Source organism: Lolium rigidum, chromosome 7, assembly GCF_022539505.1.
Source record: "Lolium rigidum isolate FL_2022 chromosome 7, APGP_CSIRO_Lrig_0.1, whole genome shotgun sequence".
In the NCBI taxonomy this organism is placed as follows: domain Eukaryota; kingdom Viridiplantae; phylum Streptophyta; class Magnoliopsida; order Poales; family Poaceae; genus Lolium; species Lolium rigidum.
In genome coordinates this window covers 358461844-358474195 of record NC_061514.1, presented here as the reverse complement: position 1 = coordinate 358474195, position 12352 = coordinate 358461844, and the positions used below count along the sequence as shown (strand labels likewise).

At 43.5% G+C, this 12352-nt stretch overlaps 3 long non-coding RNA genes across 3 annotated transcripts; all 3 read right to left on the bottom strand.

Annotated features, from left to right (window-relative positions):
• Positions 1-4901: 4901 nt before the first annotated feature.
• LOC124676707 lies at positions 4902-5988 on the bottom strand. Its single transcript, XR_006993764.1, has 3 exons — positions 5941-5988; positions 5271-5403; positions 4902-5141 (listed from the first exon to the last, which is right to left on the bottom strand). It is a non-coding gene; the product is annotated as an uncharacterized LOC124676707 (long non-coding RNA).
• Positions 5989-6783: 795 nt separating this feature from the next.
• Positions 6784-7774, bottom strand: LOC124670185. The gene is made up of 4 exons (XR_006992435.1): positions 7707-7774; positions 7345-7432; positions 6891-7002; positions 6784-6806 (listed from the first exon to the last, which is right to left on the bottom strand). It is a non-coding gene; the product is annotated as an uncharacterized LOC124670185 (long non-coding RNA).
• Positions 7775-9399: 1625 nt separating this feature from the next.
• On the bottom strand, positions 9400-9912 carry LOC124675632. The gene is made up of 2 exons (XR_006993360.1): positions 9816-9912; positions 9400-9625 (listed from the first exon to the last, which is right to left on the bottom strand). It is a non-coding gene; the product is annotated as an uncharacterized LOC124675632 (long non-coding RNA).
• Positions 9913-12352: the final 2440 nt, after the last annotated feature.

Sequence of the window (12352 nt, the reverse complement as noted above, 5' to 3'; positions counted from 1 at the left end):
CGGTGCTAATGACCCCTTTTAGCACCGGTTCGTGCCAAATCCGGTGCAAATGACATTTGAGGCAAAAAAACCAAAGCCCTTATTTCTACTAGTGTCACACTGGGGCCATTGGTAAATTATATTTCTGTCCCACCGCGTTTGCCTGCTAGAGACTTCCTCTAACTAATTATGATTCCATTTTTGTTTCCTTTATAAGAGAGAATTCAACATGTGTTTGTGTGGACATTGCCTTATTATGTCTATGGATTTTGTTTTTTGAAAGATGTGTCCATGAAATATTTCATTTGTCATATTCGATAAGGGGAAGTAACAGGATTTTTTTTTAACTCTTTAAGTAATACCATCTACTATGACTCTATTATCCAGGACAAATAATATGCAGTTTATTGCGATTAGGAAATATGCATAAGAATATTCAAGTGGTTTGGAGTAAAGAACAATTGTAGATTAGAGAGAAAATGCAGCATGCACGTATAATTGAGTTGCAGTACACACCTTTTTTCAGTGTACATGCCTATCTCCTCCTTCAGAATACACGTTCAATCTAGTAACGCAACCTGTTCAGCAAAATAATTATCTCTCCCCTGATTAGCAAAATAATTATCTCTCTCCTAAGTTCAATTAAGATTCATAAATAGGTGACACAATTTTTTAGTAGCTCAAGATAAGAAAACATATCCGATGGTATACATGTTTGCTTGAGACAGAATATATGCTCCCACCGTACATGAAAAGTTGTTTTATCTTTGTCAAAATATCGATATATCTATATACTAAAATCAGATCTAGATAATCCAAATTTAGATAAAGTTAAGATATCTTTTTATGGATGGTGAAAGTATGAAATATGAAATTACCCACGGAAGAGAACTTAGCGCCGATGAGAACCAATCTGAGGTTGGGTGGTTAGGAGGATGGTTGTACCCCCAGCCCACCAGAGTTCAAACCCCAGGTTTGACATCTGTGTGTCTCATAAAGGCGGAATATTCTTTCAGTGGGAGGCGACGTTCCCGTCGACAGCGAGGCGCCTGTGGTGACTTCGTCAATTTCAAGATCCAATCCGTCGGCTCGGTCTTCCGGAGGTGCTCATAGGGGTAGGGTGTGCGTGTGTGCGTTCATACGGGTGAGTGTATGCGCGTGTATGTGAGCGCCTGTGTTTGTACTGTGTTTCTCAAAAAAAAAAAAAAGAGAACTTAGCGCCGATGGAGAGTTTAACAGGAAGCTAGTGTGACCATCTACGCTTGTTAAACAATTCTTCCCATGAAGATGGCTGGTAGCATGCATCCAGCTGATTGCCGTGATTAATTGAAGCGCATGTCCAACTTTCTGCAACCATCGTGAAACCTCACAGTGCCCATCGTGTTTAGAGCATCCCCACTCGTTGGCGCTCCCCACGCCCAAATCCGGCGAAATTTTCGTTCGGATTGGAGGAAGATTTGGCGTGGGGAGTAGTAGTTTCCCAGCCGCGTGCCCAGGCGAAGTCGACGATGCGAATTTAAAAAACGGAAACTTGACAAACTACGGCTAAAAACGGGTGAATATAGACTAAATTTAATGATATTTATTACATTACGGGAGGAGTTCATACATAGAGGCCGAATTCGACTATATTTCGAATTCGGCTAGGGGAATGCAAACGCTAATTTTAAAACACGGCGCTCTACATGCCGAAATGGCGGTAGAACACCGTGTAGTCGCCGCCGTCGTCGTCGGAGCCGTCGTCGTTGGCCTTCGGCTGCGCGGCCTGGCTGCTGCTGCCCTGGCCGGCGTCTCCCCACCCCGGGGACGGCTTGTACCAGTCGTCGTCGGAGGACTCGAGGTCGACGACGGGGACAGCGACGCCGGATGGAGGTGTCGCAGGACGGCGGTACCGCGCGAGATCGTCGTTGGCGGTTGGAGCGGCGCGGGCGGCGAGTTGGCGTGCGGCGGCCAGGTCCAGCAGCCGCCGCTGCTGCTCCGCCTCCTCGCGCTCCCAGTCGCGCCTCGCCCAGTCCAGTGCGGCGTCGTCCGCGCGCTTCTCCTCCTCCATGTCGTGCAGCGACCTGGCGATCGCCTCCGCCATCGCGGCGTCCTCCGCGCGCTTCGCCTCCTCCTCGGCGAGCTGGCTTGCGGCGGCCTCTTTCTTCGTCTTCTTCCGGCCGCTCGCGGCGCGGAAGGCTGTTCTCGGATGACGAGGGCGCCGCTGCTGCGCCCTCTGGTCGCCGGCGGAGACGCCGGCTCCTTCTTGACGCGCACCGGCGTCGAAGGCGACGTCGCCTCCTCCCTCTTCACCGGCGCCAAGGATGACCTTGACGCCGATCCGGAAGACGACGAGCTGGCAGCCATGCGCCGTGGCTGCCGTGACGCTTCCCCGACGGCGGCTCGCCGGTGCCCTCGATGCCGATAGAGGGGGCATCGTGAGCACCGGGAAGTTGCCGCCCTCGATGTGCGCGAGGACGTTCGCCAACGTCCTTTCCGGCGCGCTCCACCACCGTCGGCGGCCCGCGGCGTTGTTGCGCGCAGGCGGAGGCGGCGGGCCGTCGTAGGCCGCCAGCTCCCGCTCCCACCGCCGGAGGAAGTAGGAGTTCCACCGCGTGTAGTTGTCGGGGTGGTGGCGCGGGTCGGCGCGCTCCTCGTCGGTCATCGTCATCCTCGCCTCCTCGATGGCGACGTCGAGGGCATGGCCCCGCGGCGGCGGCGGGATTGGAACGCCGCCAGCACTTAGCCGCCAGCCGCCTCCGGGAGGCCTCGTGTCCGGCGGGCAGGGGTACCCCGCCTGGTGGAGGAGGTGCCCCTCCCACGCGTGGAGCGACCGGCGGGGAAGCCGTTGTTGGCTGCGCCGTCGTCGTCGTAGAACGCCATCTTGGGAGTAGAGGGAGAGTGGAGGGAGAGTGGAGCACGGGGTACGCCTCGCGGTGATCGGACCGGCGTATATAGGCGTGGCTGGCGCGGGGATTAAATGCCGCGTGGAATGCGACGCGTCCGCGGCGAGCTGACCGGCGGCAGCCTTTAGTGCGCGCGGAAGACGATGCGTGCGCGGAAGACGACGACATTAACTCGCCGCTTGGCCGGCGAATGCAGACCGGCGGCAGGCTTTTCAGCGCGCGGAAGACGATGCGATGAGGACGACGATCGGTTTCTCTCGCCGACAAGTTGGGGCCACCAGATGCGCGGGAAGTTGCCTCGCCGTTTCGCGCGCTTGCGTTTCGTCCGGAGTCCCCGAGCGCTCCCCGGGGGGCCGGGGATGGCGTGGGATCGCCGGATGGATTTAGGCCCAAATCCGGACGAAAACGAGGAACCGGGGGCGCGACTGGGCCGAATTACGCCGTCCAGATAGAAAAAACGCTCGCCGGGGGCCTGTTCGGGGGGACGAGTGGAGATGCTCTTAATTGCCCACGCATGTCCCGGCGCGGATGACCGTATGCCCGTACAGACCGGTCTTGTTCTTCTCAGCAATTTCAGTGCTTGAACACCTACACGGGTCTTGATAGTTGACTAGATGACCCGGTGCGCCCCGGCGCACAGGCAAATGCAAGACATTACTATAACCATATGTTTCATGGTGCTAATGTCTGTTTATCTGTCCAAAAGTTCAGTAGGTCTTTGAGAGCCCATAAACCTATATAGGCAATCTTTTTTAAGAATGTAAGTTTTACTCGGCTGATATCTGTTTGGTTGTCCAAGAATTCACTATGTTTTTGAGAAAATAGAACATACATACTAACTAAAAAAAAGTAAACATACATGCCATAGATGACCGGTTGTGCATCGGCGCAAATGGCCAAAGCAAGACATTACTCAAGGTATGTGATTACATTATGGCTATTGAGGCATTTAGACTTAGTGAAATAATTGCTTGTGTTAATTACGCAATATTGTCCCACGCTTCTTTATATATGTCCATGGATTACAATATGGGCCACTACACATACTCATGGTGACCAGGTAAATTTCATAAACACAACCATATACTTGGATGAAATATGTAAAGAATGTGTCATTTTCCATATTCTATAGGAAAGATGTGTTCAATGTACAGAAAGACATAAAACTGCATTGTATTTAATTCATAAATGCAATATCAATATCAGTCTCTCGACAGTTAACCATATATAAGTTGGGTACTCTTTTATAGGCACTAAAACATCTGCACAATATCTGTAGAGATATATGTATCATCCCTTGAATTCAGCACAAGTTATCTGCAATAGGAAAAAACATTTTCACTAAGCCAAAAAGAGAAAAAAGGATGAGACCTTATATACTTTCACAACAGTAATTTGGGACCGGCAGTTCAACAATTGTTGGCACTACTGCATCGTTTTGAGCCCAATCTTGTTTGCGGACTCGCGGCTTGTAGCTACAAAGCGCTATACTTAGCGCGGGACAGTGCGACATGCCTCATTATCCCGCACCATCCCGCTTACCTACAATTGTAAGTAGCTTGCTGGCTGATCGATCGGCAATCGCGGGCGTCAGTGCTGACCGCAGCTTGCGCTGCTGTCTGTGGTTAGTTTGAACAAGAAAATGGCCCCTTCGTTTGCCAGTTCATACATTTACAATATTTAGGTAACTATAAGTTTTTAGACCAGAGGGAGGGACCTGGACCTTGGACCTGAACCTGAACCAATACCACACAGCTTGCTTCTAAGCTCAGTCGCTACAACATGACAACACCATGATTGCTACTTAATTAGTGGTCTGATCTCCTTTCCCCGACGTCCTCTCCAACCGCTGAAGCCAGATCCGGCCTACCTTCGTCGCCCTATTCCCACCCTGTTTGTCATGTAGGAGTTGGGGCTGCCGACGCCATCGTGCCGCCATCCCCAAAGCTTCCGTACTCCTCCCTAAGCTTGTGTCAGTGGCCTCCATGGCCACGCTGTCGTCCGCCTCCTCTCTGGCCACAACTGCTCTCACCTCCTTCAGGTCGGAGCCTACCCCGTTAATGGGTGGCTCATGGTGGTGCGCTTTAAGGGCACCGCTCCAGCAAAGCCACCCCACAACCCTGCTTCCTTCACCAACTCGTCGCGTCCGTGGCCCAATCCTCGAGTTTGCCCCAGGTGCCCTTTCCGAGCCCTTGCATGCTAGGATGAGCTTCCTTCCGAGCATTGGATATCATTCTGGGAAGTTGATCTTTAGGGTCATTAGGAAGTTATCCATTCCTGTAAAATTAAGAGATATGAGTTGTATTAGTTTACATGATGTGCCACACTTAAAATGTGAAGATAAACATGACATTTCACAACAAGCAGCATGAATTATCAGTTAATAATTGGTAGTCTTGAAAATACATTAGGCCTCATCCCAACACACAAGGCGCATCCAAAACGAAGCGGTCGACCCAGCGGAGTTTCGCGGGTGTATTTTGCGGGGCGGCCCAGCGGGGTAGCGGGATATCCCGCCCCGCTTGCAACCTGACTCATCCTGCAATTTCACAGTATTGTTCAATCCATTAAATGGCCTCAAATATTATTATATTGCACTGTAGTATTGCAACAAAGCCAATTCAACTCATGTGGTCAATTCAAATAGCATAAAAAATCCTCATCTTAAGTGTATGTGCTGAAATAATATGCTTCTCTTAAAACTCGTGAATTGCAAGTTGCACCATATTCAAATTTTATTATTTCTTTCTACGGATCATCTTGAAGAAGCCCTTCTTAGTAGCCATTTTAGAACACAAAAATATATACATGTCTAGAAAAAATGCATTTAACCTTTTTTCCTCTTAACGCTATTAAGAAACTTCTCTACATCACAAATTGGGAAGGGAGAGAAAACATAAATGTCAGTCAGTCCATCTGACATTACAACAGTTTGAACAAAACATAAATGTCAATGAGTCCATCTGTACTACTGACCTTTATCTCGGGGAAAACACATGCGTCTCCATAAATCTACTTTGAGTGACGTAGACAATAAGGCATGCATCATTGGAAATACTGAGGGATGTAGACACACCTGAGGTGCTTGCATATCACAGTAGTAGTGCCACTCAGACCACGCGGAGATGGGCAGGCACACCTTCAGCCTTCTGAACATGATCTCCAAAGCTTGTATACTCAACAGAAGCAGTCTGAAAAGAGACATATCCAAATAGTTGTTACTTAGCTCTGGCCCTTGCTAAGAAAACAGACATACATTTACAATAGTTTAGATTCGGTCATCAACTCGGATATAGAACACTTGAACTATTAGTTAATTTGACGAAAAAACACTGAGATGAGCTTGTGTCATCAACGGTGTACACACAAACAGCATGACTCAAAGTACCTAATCATGTGGCTTTCCTGACGGAAAATTCTCATGAATAAATTCAGCAACCCGAGGATCCTCAAAAGGAACATGCAACAATGAGAAGGAAGAAACACAGAAAGCAAATAAATGCTGCAAAAGAAAAAGTCCTGATTGGTTTTGTGCCTAAAAGAAGCCAATGAAAACCAAGCCAAATTCCGCATATCAAATTGGCAACTCAAATATTTGCTCTTTTAGTCTCCAAATATGAACCGGGGAAAAATAGAACATAACCTTGACAAAATTTTGGCATCGAGCTAAATAGTAACAAAAGAAATTAAGCACATATACTTTAAGAAGGCTGGCAAACTCTCAAGGGCATCAACACAAGCTGCCATGTTCTTTGGCAGATATGTCCTTTTTCATCAACATATGCTTAATTTATCTTTTTGCCCAAAGACACTGCAATGGACAGAACAAAGAGATAAAATCATTGAAGATAAATCAATTATTATCATCCTCCCATACATCCAGGAAAAGCAGAGAAAGTCAATTATTATCCGCAAAGCTGGTCGATGCCATCCCGCTAGGAACTGAAAACACTAATAAATATCAGAATGTTAAAATCAGCAGCAAGGTCCCCAAAAATAAATGATCAGCAGGATTTATTATTGTACCTGTGAGGCGTCGCAATTCTCACCAACACTATCAGCAACACCATTGTTTCAATGCCTTGGTTCCGAACGGGTCTCACCATTAAAAAACTGCGCTTGACCACCATAAACAAACCTGGAGGAAATAGGATTTAATTGTCAGACGTATCTTTGATAGTAGTGGGCACCCTAGATTAAAGTAAATATTGGAAAAAAATGATCAAATCCTATTGCACAAAGCCTAGAAACACATAGAAATGCATAAAATTGGTAAATACATATACTGAGAGTTCAAGCCACGAGAGATACCGTCACATCACATGGATATAAAAAATAGCTAATTCAATATTCCCTGGAACTTTTTTTAGACAACATCCACTAACAATGTGTGTGATTAACAACTAAATGGTACAATACAATGTTAATCTACTAAATAGAAGTAGAGACTGTTAATAAGTAAATATGGTTCAGGTACAACCTGCATGCCCTCGTCAGTACCAGCTTTGTTGGCTTCTGTCTCGAGATCCATCGATCGTCGTTCGCACTAATGATGCCTCCACAACATCCTGTGCCGCAAAATCTACAAAAGGCAAATGCATTATTTTCAATTTTGATGACAGGGAATAGAAACGCGACATCAATATAGGAATCTCCTAACTATCTGTGCAGCCAAAAGCATGGAGCGTCTCAGACACTGGCCGGCAAAATAACAAGGATAAATTTTTGTATGGCAAAATAACAAGGATAAATTTCTGCATACAGGCACATGAGCCCAAAAAACTCTAGCTTATACATAATGCTTGAAAAAACAAATGCAAGTGCGGGCTTCGGGAAATATACCTCTTGGTCCTCTTGATTAGGCTCTCTAGTCTTCGTACGCTGGCTCAATTTTTAACAATTGAGGTAACGAGACAATACCAATTTTTCGAGCCGGGCTTCTTATCGGGATAGGTAAAATACCTTGGTTGGATACCAGATTCTATAAGGCCGGAGCATGTCCTTTATCCTTTTCCTTCTCTGCATACGGAAGAAAAACCCATTAATCGTCCGAACCACCTGCATCAAGCACCGAGCACGATCCGAATCTTTACAAAGAGGAAAAGTTCATAGAGAAATCCTCTTGTTTGGACATTTAACTTCTTTTAAGAATGCTTGGGTGCTTCATTTCGCATTGTGATGATAAAGATAAATAAAAGGCGAAGAAAGATTCTATAAGAAAAACCGACAACAATGGCGCAAATGGCGAAATCAAAACAATATTTAAACCATAAGGTTTCTATTGTTTTACTACTGTCAATGAATATTGTTTTTGCAATATCGGTATCACAAGCATTCTTTTTTCAGGGCCATATGGATCCATGACATTGAGCACTTGCTTAAAATAAATCACCCATGTAACAGAACAAAATTACAGTAGTGCCAAAACAGAGTAACCAATAATATCAAAAGTTGATACTACATCAGCTAGGGTCCTTGCGATTCTCTAGATGACCAGTGCACGAGTGTTGCTCCAGTTCAAAGCAGGCAAAACATGCTAACTCAAAGCTGCTCCAGATGTGCAAAGACATAAACACATTCACATTGAGAACTTGATATCCACATTTGCTTCTCCGCATAAAGCTCCCATGTACAGTTCTATGTCCGCATTGCATCTCTTATATGGCAAGCATCTGATATCCAATTCATTGGCAGTGGATCCTTCAAAAGCTTAGCCAAGACGTCACAAAACTGTCCCCTTTTCTCTAAGATAGCAACCTGATCTGACAAAGAAAGACTGTTATAGTACAATTCCATAGACTAAATATTGAGCTACACAAATAGTAAACAGACACAAACTCATGTCTACGAAGCCAATATTTAGTAAAAGTTTCAGAATTTGACCCAAACACCTTAATAGTAAACATGACATCTTAGCATCTATTTTAAACACTCTATGAACTTGGATAGGTTAAAACCTCACCTTATAGTCCATATTTCCGATAGGTTATGATAAAGACTAAAGTAAAGATTATGTGCGACTAAAAAATCAAGTCACCACATCCTTAAATTAAACCTCTTGGGAATCCTCAAGATATTCATACAAAAACAATCAGCCGGCCAAACTGTTCAAGAAAGTGAAAGATGCAGCTTACAGTAATTGAGAAACACCTTAGCTGCATTTTGAGGAGGTGGTAGTCTGGCAATAGGTGAACGCTATGTATAAGTGGAAGTAATCATAAATAAACAATAGCATAGAGTAACAAACATCAACCAGACTCTGCCTTTTTGATTTTTTTCTTTCTCTCAAGCATTTCTTAAACATAAATTTAGAACCCTGATGCTTTAGCCTTTACTAACAACATATTATCTGAAGCAATTCAACACAGCTAATTACTCAATCCAAAAAAATCAAAAATGTAGAAAATAGAGCAATAATCAGCATTTTACTTAGAGAAAACGATGCAAACTAAAAGGACTAAAATAACAACAGGACCTCTTCTCATACACTGTCATACTACATATGCAACACATGAGCAACACACATAGCAAATAATAAGATTCTGAACTAAGTAGAAAATACATTTTCACCTTCCAATCTGAGTGTACAAATTATCACTCACATCCAGAACTACAGTGGGGACATGTTCTTCATTAGGAGGTAGATCTGAAAATAGTTATTCTGCTGATGGTTTAACAAAAGGTTTACACTTATTGAATGGCCTTAGTTCGATCATCAAATTGGCTCCTCGCGTCCAAGTATAAGTCAAGAACAACCTGAACTGCATACAGAGAGTTTTTACTAAGCAGGCAGAAAGAAGGAATGACTCAGCAAACAAACAAAGTTAGCGAATAATGTAGTACTCCCTCCGGTCCTATTTAATTGACTCGGATTTAGTACAACTTTGTACTAAATCCGAGTCAATTAAATATGACCGGAGGGAGTAGATGTTAAGCTAAAAACTCAGCTACCTCCTTGGGTCAATCAATTTCACAACCTTGCCAAATTGTTTATTCTAGTTCCTAATGGCTTGTTTCTTCCGCACTTTCTTCTTTAAATGTAGTGTTGTTCAATCAAAATATTGATCCAAAGCAATACCCTGTCTAGTAACTGGATCCAAGATTAATATAATAGTCATGCATAATCCACCAAATGCTAAGAAAATAGAGGTCACAATATGTTTAGACCCTGCCTCAGCTCTCCAATACCTTTGTTAGATGCGACATATCACACAGCTGGGTATCATGTATAGTGCATCAAAATCACATACTGTCTAGTGCCTCTCTGATTTTCAGGGGCAGTCGCCGGTACATCTGTAAGAATATCCCTTAGGGACCTTTTTTTTCCAGCATACCTTGCAGGACATAAACCACCAGCCATCAGAATCGCCTCACCGACCTCTGTGACAATAAATGCCAGCTTATAGTACCTTTCCTACATGCTATCGAGTCTGATTGATATGTTTAGTGTAGTCCTTTTACAAAGCATATGACATCTTTCGTTTGACGAGGAGAAATAACGTTTGTTAGCATCAGTATAAAAAGGAGACAATAAAAGAGAAATGGTGTGAGCAGAATGCAGAATGAGCACCTGAGAGGAGCTTGTTGTCCCCTGCTCGTGTTTGTAAGATGCTCAATGGTTGTGCACTATATGCGACCAGAGGAATACCATAAGTAATACTATCTGGTTAAGCCCCGTGCACCTTCGTGCGTTCAGTGACAGTAATTCTTTGCTGATCTGCCGTCATGTATGTTTTGCGTGCTTGTGTAACCATCAAGCTTTCTACAGTATAGACCGAGGCTTCTTTTATCTCATTCTTGAACTGACTGGTATATTTCCCTTCACTATGGTTCCCTATGGTAGGAACAGAATTCAAATATTGTGTGGAAGACAGAAGAACGAACAATCATGGCATATATTCGACTACCTTGTTCACTTTGTTCAATGTGTATTAGGTGCAGACATGATTTGAGAGTTTTGTGCAAAGTATATTTCAAGGGGTTAGTATATTTGTGAATCAGTAGAAATGAGAAATATTTGATGATGTTGTCGTGGCATAAAATTAGTTATACAATGTGAGAAACATGAGTCTAAAGGCACTGTCATGAGAAATATTCGTCCGATACGAAAAGGAGCTTAAACGTAGATCATTATGTCCGGGAGTTTCTTGTTACTGAAAGTGGAGCTTAAATTGAAATTTTGGTAGCGTGTGTAATGCAAAGCATCATAACATACTGATATATAGGTTACTATAACTATCGACGCATCATCTGTTTTGATTTATCCAGATGTAGTGTTCAGATGCAAAAATATCCTACATGCAATTCAGTGCATATATAGTATGTGTGAGAATCACTTGCTGTTGAAAGTATGACTTAATCTGAGAAGCTGGGCAACATGCACATTGCTAAGTAGCATAGCATGTTTATATGCACATAGGTGTAAGCAAAGTCATCTTATCTGCTTTTATATATTTAAATTTAAATTGCATGTAAGGCAGTGCCGAAAGAGATTTAAAAAATAATATTTTCTTTAAGAGCAGTTCGATTCTGAAAAAGTGAAGTATGAAGTAGCACCTCATTATCTACAGAAATCAAGCTAATGTCTGGCCAACCAGCATCCAAAACCACCACCACTGGGATCTGCAGCCAAGCAAAAAATATTACATATAGGACCACAGTCCACAGATGAAGCAAATTATCTGAATATCAACTGAGCATAGTACAAACTTTATGATAAAAAAATACTTGATATTCATCGTAATCGACTGATTGCTAGAGATTTTTTAATCTCATAATAAACCACTATTTTTGTGGACTTCTATTATTTTGAAAAGCTGGAACTATGAGTGTACTTCAGGATGAACCAATATTTTTGTGAATTTTTGATTTAGTTGAAATAAACCACACATCACTTTTTGTCAGCAGATGAGTATACACTGTGTGTCCATGACCTATCTTTCGCGTAGATCAAACTCAATGCTGAGATGAAAAATTACCTAAAAATACTTCAGAGAAAGATGAGCGATCTCTGTGGAGACCAGAAGTTCGCACAGCGGCCGCAGTATACTGCAAACTACATGGCATACCGACATCACACAAAGTACATTCTGGCTTCCGGAGAAAACTTGCTGGCTTGGGAATCTGGAATGGTGAAACCATGAAACATTAGCTCGGTGGCTGAACCCTGCATGAGTTTGCTGACATGAAAAGCATTTACCAATAAACTTATATATAACTTAACTGTACAACATAAGACCCACTCTGTTCTTTGATATCTTCAAGACAGAATGGCAGAAGGAAGATCAAATATTAGTATTCAGTTTCTACACTTTTTGTCCAAAAATCATTCAGGTCTTGAACTGCATTTTGTACATATATTGATAAAGATTGAACTTATTATGTTGTTTATTACATACACTACTTTGAAATTATTAACTCTAGGCCTTCCTATCAGGATGTTCACCATTCTCGACAATTCGCATGGTTGCCAATATTACTAAAACACA